This window comes from Meleagris gallopavo, chromosome 6 (assembly GCF_000146605.3).
Source record: "Meleagris gallopavo isolate NT-WF06-2002-E0010 breed Aviagen turkey brand Nicholas breeding stock chromosome 6, Turkey_5.1, whole genome shotgun sequence".
NCBI classification, from domain to species: domain Eukaryota; kingdom Metazoa; phylum Chordata; class Aves; order Galliformes; family Phasianidae; genus Meleagris; species Meleagris gallopavo.
In genome coordinates this window covers 29,745,689-29,753,691 of record NC_015016.2, presented here as the reverse complement: position 1 = coordinate 29,753,691, position 8,003 = coordinate 29,745,689, and the positions used below count along the sequence as shown (strand labels likewise).

Here is an 8,003-nt window from a genome sequence, read left to right as displayed (position 1 = left end):
GCGATGCGCGTACACCCACTGGAAGCCGGCCGCTTCCCGGCGCTGGCACAGGGCGAGCACAACGAGAACGTGCGGCACGCGGCCTCGGGGCGCAGGCAGCCGGGAGGCAACTTCGTGCGGAGCGGAGCGGGTGCCGTCCCTGGGCCCGCAGCCCCCATCGCAGCCCGGCACTCGGCTTCAGCCTCCGGGCTGCCGCTCGATTTGCCACCGCTTCGGCGCGTTCTTCAAGTGCGGCTTATAAATTTCCTCCTAACGCTGTAAAGCTGATGCTGTACTTATGTGTCTTCAACCAGACATTGCAATTTGTTCCAGCCCGGAGCAATGATTATATTGATCGGGCTACTTGACATGCAGTTTAATTTTCAGTGGGATCTCCTGGCTCCATACATGGCTCGCTGTCACCGGAGCTCCTGTAGCAGTTCATCAGGAGCGCCTGCAATTCCCATAGAGCTTAATGAAACGGAGGGACTGCTGAGAGCTCCCCGGGTCCCACATCCCAAGGAGCTGAGAGAGGCACTGACTGTGCATGGAGCCCAGCGTTCCATTGCTCCCCAGCAGGGTTCACGTGCATGCTCCTGGTGCCTGCATATGTCTCTCTCTACAAATGAGATTACTGAGAATAAACACACTTTAATCCTTTTAAGTGACTGCAAATATAAATAACATCTGTGATTCCCAGAGGAGTGCCAGGATTGGGTTTTTGGAACAAGTCATTAGTTTAATGTGGGACAATGGGCATCTTCCTAGTGAAGATGCATGAATGCCCTGAAGAAATATATAGAGTGTCTGGTAGCGGCATTATGATGGTATTCGTGGTGCTGCTTTTGTCTGCCTAGACATTAATATTTAGTGCAGAGGGAGGCTGTGATTGTTTTGCTTCTGTGGATGCTGTCAGCCTGGTTCTATAGGCAGTGTGGGGAGGGCCCTTAGCTGGCCATTAAGATCGAACATTAGATCCAGAATAAGTTTCCCCATGAATGTTTATTGCCTGCAGACTGAGGAACATCAGTGACCCGCCCTTAGAGACTGCCTCAGCTATTTTTTATAAGCTCATAATCTTGCTGAAAAACAGTGAGACTTTCACTAGCGTTATGCATTGTATTTCAGTGTTTTTAAGTACAAAGAACTCCTTACACAAAGCATTAGGTGCTGAATACATCCTCATGTGTATTACCTTTTCTTTATTTCCCCTTTTTGCTCTCTTCCTCCTGTCAGCAGGAGGCAGTTCGTAAGCCTGTTCTTATTGTTACAGAGAGGGGCTGGTAAACTGCCCTCAAAACCAGTGCTAAAGCCACTGCTTGACTAGTTTTTAGCAGATGGCTAAGTATTTAAAGGTAGATTGGAGTCTCCTCACCTCATCTTGCCTTACCACATCTCCTCTGAGAAAGAAACAATTTGCTCTGCTTTGTGGCCAGGGCTCACTGGGTCCCAGGGCTCAAACAAAGTAGCTGTAGTAAAAGTAGCTCATTCTGGCCCATCACAGAGGATGGTGGAGTTGCAAGGACCCACAGGTTTGCGTCTTTGCAGACATAGCTTAGTGGAACAGAAAAGGAAAATGATGTACCCAGCTGCTGCTGCTCTTGCTGCTGGGTTTTCAGTTCCAGGATGACTTCTTCAGCCTCCTGTTTTCCCTGCAGCCCCCACCTGGTTTGCTTATTTAAAATGTATAGAATTTTGGAAAGAGTATTTGTTAAACATCCTCATGCACAGGAGCTGTTGTTCTGTTTGATCCTTGGCATGGATTCACAGTAAGGAACATTTCACATGTTTTCTTGCCTTTTCTATAACGAATCATAATTGCAGCCCTCAGTGGTCATTACAGAGAACATCTGGATTCTCCTGGGGCTAGAGTGGCCATGGAGTAGCACTTCCTAACCACTGACATGGCTGAATCGTGTCAGTAGGTCCAGACATTCTCTATTCTCTAGGCCCAGCCAGAAGAGTTTGTAGCTCTGAGAATAAAGAAAGGCCCTGGAGCTCCTCAGTAAGTCAACTAGTGCCTAGCCTAGGCCTCACAGCATTCTGCATTTGCTGCTAATCCCATAGTAAGATACCTGAAGCATTCTGCTCTCAGATCATCTGCTATGATAGAGAGTTGGGGGCACTTCCAGCCATCCTGAGGAGTCCCAGTCTCTGACATGACTGAACGCTGTTACAGCAGCTAAGGATGCTAAAGGGGATGTTACCATGTGCATACGTGAATTGTCCTGTAGTTCAGATTTCTTTTGTGGGCAAAGATGTCTTGAAAGTCAGAGTTTTGCAATACTCTTCAAGCTGCCATACTTAATAACTGTTTAATTACAGAAGTTTTTGGTAATGACTTTATTAGTAATACATGTGAGCTCTCGTGGCAGGATCGTAAATGGGGACTTGCTATTAACAATCCTACAGCCTTCTATCTGAAAAGGGAGTTTTTTTCTTGTTGGGTTGCTGTGGCCTGTCACATACCACCTTCCAAGAAAACCATTACTTTTGTTTCCTGCTGTGACATGGTTGGAAATTCTTCCATAACTATCAACTTTTTTGAATAATCTCTATGATTGTTGGAGTCACTGGGGCGCCTGCTGCTTGCACAGTTTAAGAATTGAACAGTGAGGCCCCTGAAATAAGTCAATAACCAGGCAGAAAATGCTAGGCATGCCTCCTGGCTAATCCTCATTGAGGATCAGGATTTGAATGAGTAATCTCCAAGAGGCCAAATCTTAGCGTCTCAGGATCTCAAAAGCCATCCTGTTGACTGCAGTATTTCTTTCAGATAAGTTTTTCTCTTATGCAAAAGCTTTTCTAACCTGGATGTGAGCAACATTTCCTTCCTTGGATGCTATTTTTGGTCTGGTCTTTGAGTATCCTCTGGCTGGTTGCTGTTTGAGCATACCTCTTGCCTCACAGTGACAACATTCAGTGTTTGACCACCTCTGGAATGACACCATGGTCATCGCACCCACAGGCTGCCACGGAAATTAGGATGGCAGATCACCCTTGTGGGTCCCTTCCAATTTAGGATATTTCACGATTCTGTGATGAATGCTTGGATAATGATCGATGGGACAGAAAAAGAGGATGAGTTCTCATGACCTGGCTAAAATAGATGTGTAAAGGTGTAGATATGGTCTGCATATCTTTGAAATTGGGAAATGAAGGACTGGCGACATTTGTTCCATGCTGTGTCATTGTATCTGGGACTGTGAATAAATGGTTCTGGGATTAGTGAGAGTTCTCCCCTCATACATGCAGATAGTTTTAGCTTTTGGATCATACCCTTGCATCAGAGAGGGAGGTGCCCTCGGACCACGTCTATTTGTACTGTAAATGCTACTTAAGTAAAGGTTACTTTTGTTTAATTCCTTCTCTTTCTGCACTTTCACCAAAGATAGGGCTTTGGTGTGAGGTGGTGGCACCCACTGAGAAGCTGCGTGTGACCTGTGAGAGGAGAGCTGTGCTGTCTTGTATGAGGAGATGCAGTTTAGAGAGCTGCTGAATGGTGATGCCAGAAAAGGATATATCTCTGCTTCTCGTAGGCATTGCATTTTGTTTAATAACCCAAGAAAAAAGAAAAAAAAAAAAGGTCTGATTGCTTCTGATGTTGTTTCTTTGTTGTAAAGAATGCTGTTAGGACTCTTGCACACTGTGCTTTGTTCCTGATGAATAAAACGTGTTAAAAACATACTCTGGTGATGGCCACAAAGTCAACATGATTATGTCTGATTCATAGAGACTGATGTCAAGGGGAGCAAATATTTGCCTAACACTTTGTGATCCTATTTTCCAGCCTTTAGGATGGAGAGAGTAAATACCCTCTAGTCCTACCTTCTACTGCTTGTCCATACTGAAATGCTTTTTGTCGTCATTCTGACCGACACTGTAAACATAAAGTTCTGGGAAAAGTTGGTGAACTGAGTAGACTATGTGCATATTAGTGCCATGCCCCACACTGAGAAATAAGGCTTTAGCAGAGTTAGTAGTTGCATGGAGCAACACTGATGTGACAACATCAGAAAAGCTAAAATAATCATTTGTCTCAGTGCTCAGTGTGCAGGGATGTGGGGAGGTTTTTGCACAGGTCTGTTTCTTCATGCACAATGAGTCTAAGCTTTCTCGTATTGAAGTGTCAGTAGAAGTAGGTTTAGAATAAATCAATAAAATGAATAGTTACAAATCACCAGGATCAGGTGTTACTCCCCAAAGACTTCTAAAGGAACTGAGATATGAAATTGCTGAACTCCTAATAGTGCCATATAATCTATCATATAAATCAGCTTCCGTGGTAGAGGAAGGTTGAAAATGCGATGCCAATTAAAAGAAATGATTCTATTTGGGGAGTGTCTAGGCAGTAAGATTGTCATTTTACTGATGCATTATTCCAGCGTAAGCTGACACTGTGGTTGAAGGCGGCTGCTCAGCCTTCCTCAGCCCATTACTGTGGTTGCACTGGTCCTGCTGTGCTGGTCAAGACTGCTTTGTCATTTTGTGCTTGCTCTGAGCAGGAAGCTGGTCTTGCTTGGCAGTGGCCCAAGAAATACTAAATTTTTGTTAGTGTTAAGACTGATCAGTTTACTTAAGCACAAACTTTGCCCCTGTCCCAAGGGAGATGGTAGCACAGAGTGGGAAATAGGGGGACAGCAGGACAGAAGACAGAGGGACCAATCCCTCTATGAGCCATGATTGCTCACAGGAGCTGGAATAGCATGCAAAACTGCATCCTCAAATTTTGACTTTGTGCTGGGAGATCTGTAGCATTACAGTAAAAGCAGTAGGAAGAAAGGCACGCAGGAATATAGTGCCAAGAGAAAGGAAAATTATAGTAAATTGTCAACAGTCAAAATGGAGAGAAGCTGCCAGAGAAGACTGGGATGCTGCTGAGTGTGGGTGGAGACAGAGGTAAGAAAATGTGCTGATAATACTGTTTGAGGATTTCATGATAAGTGATGCCATAGTTTCATCTCCAGTGGCTGTGCAAAGTTATGTTCCTATACACCCTGTTATCTCTGCTTCTGTGCGGTCACGTCCTGCCATCCTACTGACTGGGATTGCTGGGGTGTCTGTGCAAGGTAGGTCAGATCAGGAAGCACAAAAATAGCCTCATGAAAGGAATAAAAGTTGGGCAATTGGGACTGGGAATATGAGCTGGAAGCAGGCCCCCTCAAGCCAACCCTGTGGCTGAAGAAAGATAAAAGGAGCAAAAATCTGCACAACTGGGTGATGAATTTGCAGATGAGATCCAAGTTTGGTAAATGCAAAGTAATGAATTCTCTAACATGGAGAAAAATGAATCCTTGTTATACATATTCAGTGGAGATGCTGAATTAGCAAATATCGTGCAGAAATTAGGTCTTTGGAGACGGTGTAAATAGTTCTTGGAAAATTTTGTTCAGTATTGATTAAAAAGGAAAATGATATTTGGGACAGTTAGGAAAGAAGATGAGCAAAAGCCATAGTTACACCTTTGTATAACTGTGTAACTATGGTTATATAGTTATATATGGTTATAACTTTGTGTAATATAGATGTATACTATGGTTCCTTCTTCTATGTGGCTCAGAAAGGTTATAAATGAACTACAAAAAGCATGAAAAGGGCAACAAGGTTGATTACAAGTATAGATTAAATAGATCTGAGACTAAATAGTCTAGGGCTGTTCAGCACAGGAAAGCAATATCTGTAAAGAAGGGATATGGTGCAGTCTATAAGAACATTAATTATCTGGGGAAGGTGTATATGGAAAGATTATTCATTGTTTGTTATATGTAGGAAGTGCTTTGTAACATAGTGACATTATTGGTTTTAGAACTAGAAAATATGTATTATATATTATATACAATGCACAGCTAAACAGTGAGACTCAATGTTGTGAGCATTTTGTGGAAACCAAAGTTTGGAAGGATTTAAAGACAAATTGGCTGTAATCCTGGCAAAAATTCCATCCCTGCAGTGATGTGGATGTAACTTCCAGTTTGGGAAGTCTACACTGCCAATTATTGGAAGTCAGCAGGGTATAAAGGGGGGAGAAAGTCATCTTGGTGTTGGTGTTTGTCTGTTTTGTTTTTCTTCCTCTGGACATCCTCTGTTGGACGTTGCCCAAAACCTGATTCTGTTTTGTGAGGATCCTTGATCTGACAATGCATTGCATGCAGCATGTTGCATTTTGCACACGATTAATCAGGTTCTAAATTGCATGTGTGATAAGGCTCTGTTTTCTTCAATTGGGACAACTGCACAAGTTAGCTGCTCAGCCGGTAGCAGTGTGCTGAATGGCTTTGCCAATGGCCCCATGGTGTCTAGAGCAGGGATGAGGAGAGTGGGAGCCTGGAGTTAGGTTGAGATCAGGTGCTGGCTTCTGCTGAGATGGCAACATCCTCCATTGGTCGTCTTGTTTAACGCCATGTAGCCCTTTTCCCCTGATATACTTGGTTTGACCTTGTGCCAAGTACATCTATCTATCTTAGTAGGAAACTGTTTTTTTTCCTTTGCTGGGATTATTTTCTGTCACATTAGTGAGCTGAATCAGCCTGCAGAAGGAGTGCCACGTCTGGGATTCACTACAGACAGCATGTCACACGCTGTGGTGCCTAAGCTAATAGGAAATGCCAGCAAACGGAATGTGTCTGTGATGCTGTCTCCTGGCAGGAGCTCAGACAGTTATTTCTGGGAAATGAGGATGCAGAGCCTGAGAAGGTTTTGTGGGTGTTTTTACACTCGTGCACTAGTTTAGGGCAATTTCTTGTAAAGGTAGGGAATGACAAATGCTGCTTCTGGATGCTGCACCATTGAACCCAGTGACTGGGGAGCTCTACAAGCCAATCCCCTGCTCCTCCACGAATATTTCCTGTCCATGGTGCTGTGTGCAGACACTGCTGTTTCCCATGAACCCGGTGTTCCTGCTGCAGGTTTCCTGAAGTCAGCACAGGAACCACGAATGTCCTGTTGTGTCAGTGCTTAGGGCTCTCTCCAAAGATACTGGTGGCATTTTTTCAGTTCATCACCTCAAACACTTCTCACAAGGTGAGTTCACCCCATGGGATGAACCACTAGGCCCATGGTTTCAGTTTGCCTAGGAGCAAGTAGGCACATTTTGGCAACTTGACACTTCAGGCACTATAAATAAACATTTTATACCTTGTGCAAGAATAGCTTTGACAGCAGATGTTAGGGCCCCAGGTATTTTTCATGCTTTGTTTTTGAGTCAAGTTTGCAGAGGAAAAAGCTACCCAACAAATATTAGTCGATTAGATCACAACATTCTTAGTTCCTCAGTCTTTCTCCCATAATTCTGTGGTTCGTTACGACTAGTTGTCGTGTTTTGCTGTGTGAGAAAGTGATAAGGAGACATTATGAAAGACTAGCGTGAAATTACTTGCTATGAAGATGTGCATTATAGATAATGTGATTTGTTTTGATAACCTTTATGATGTAAGTACAAAGGAATTGGCAAGTACAGGTCTAGCAGGAGACATTTTTAGGGTGAAGATCGATAACTTTCTTCTGATAGTGAAAAGGACTTTAAGTTGTAAGTGGTGGAATATGTTTGTTGTACTGCACTATGCACTTGGATGATGTGAACATTTAGACGAGGTACCTGTGAGACAAGTTGTTGTGACACTGGGAATTTGGTAAGATTTCTGGAAGGCCATTATGATTCTAAAGAGTTACAGTTGGTTATCTGTAGGTCAGCTTTTGCCCTAATGTCAAAGGAAATCTAAATAACAGGAATCAATAGCAAAACCAGTGGAGTAAGTATTTCAAGTGTGTGGAAGAATGTATGGTCATAATGTATCTTTAAGCTAATATGTGCATTAAGTAGCTGAGATTATAGAGAGACGTATTTGTATGTTTGAGAAATGTCCCTTTGGAACTTTTTTCAGAATGGTACTTTTGAGTGTTACTGATTGTCTTGTGCTGTTAAGTGAGTATGAAAGGGAATATGAAACCTTCTTGCAAGGTTTTGGTTACTGAAAGTGCTTATGCTTAGTGATGAGAGAGTAGTAGATGTTACCTCTTAATTTCCT

At 43.3% G+C, this 8,003-nt stretch overlaps 1 protein-coding gene across 1 annotated transcript in view; it reads left to right on the top strand.

The window, feature by feature from the left end:
• RAPGEF5 (Rap guanine nucleotide exchange factor 5) overlaps window positions 1-8,003 on the top strand; it is a 145,398-nt gene that overhangs the window by 85,223 nt on the left and 52,172 nt on the right. The gene's annotated exons all lie outside the window — the stretch shown is intronic.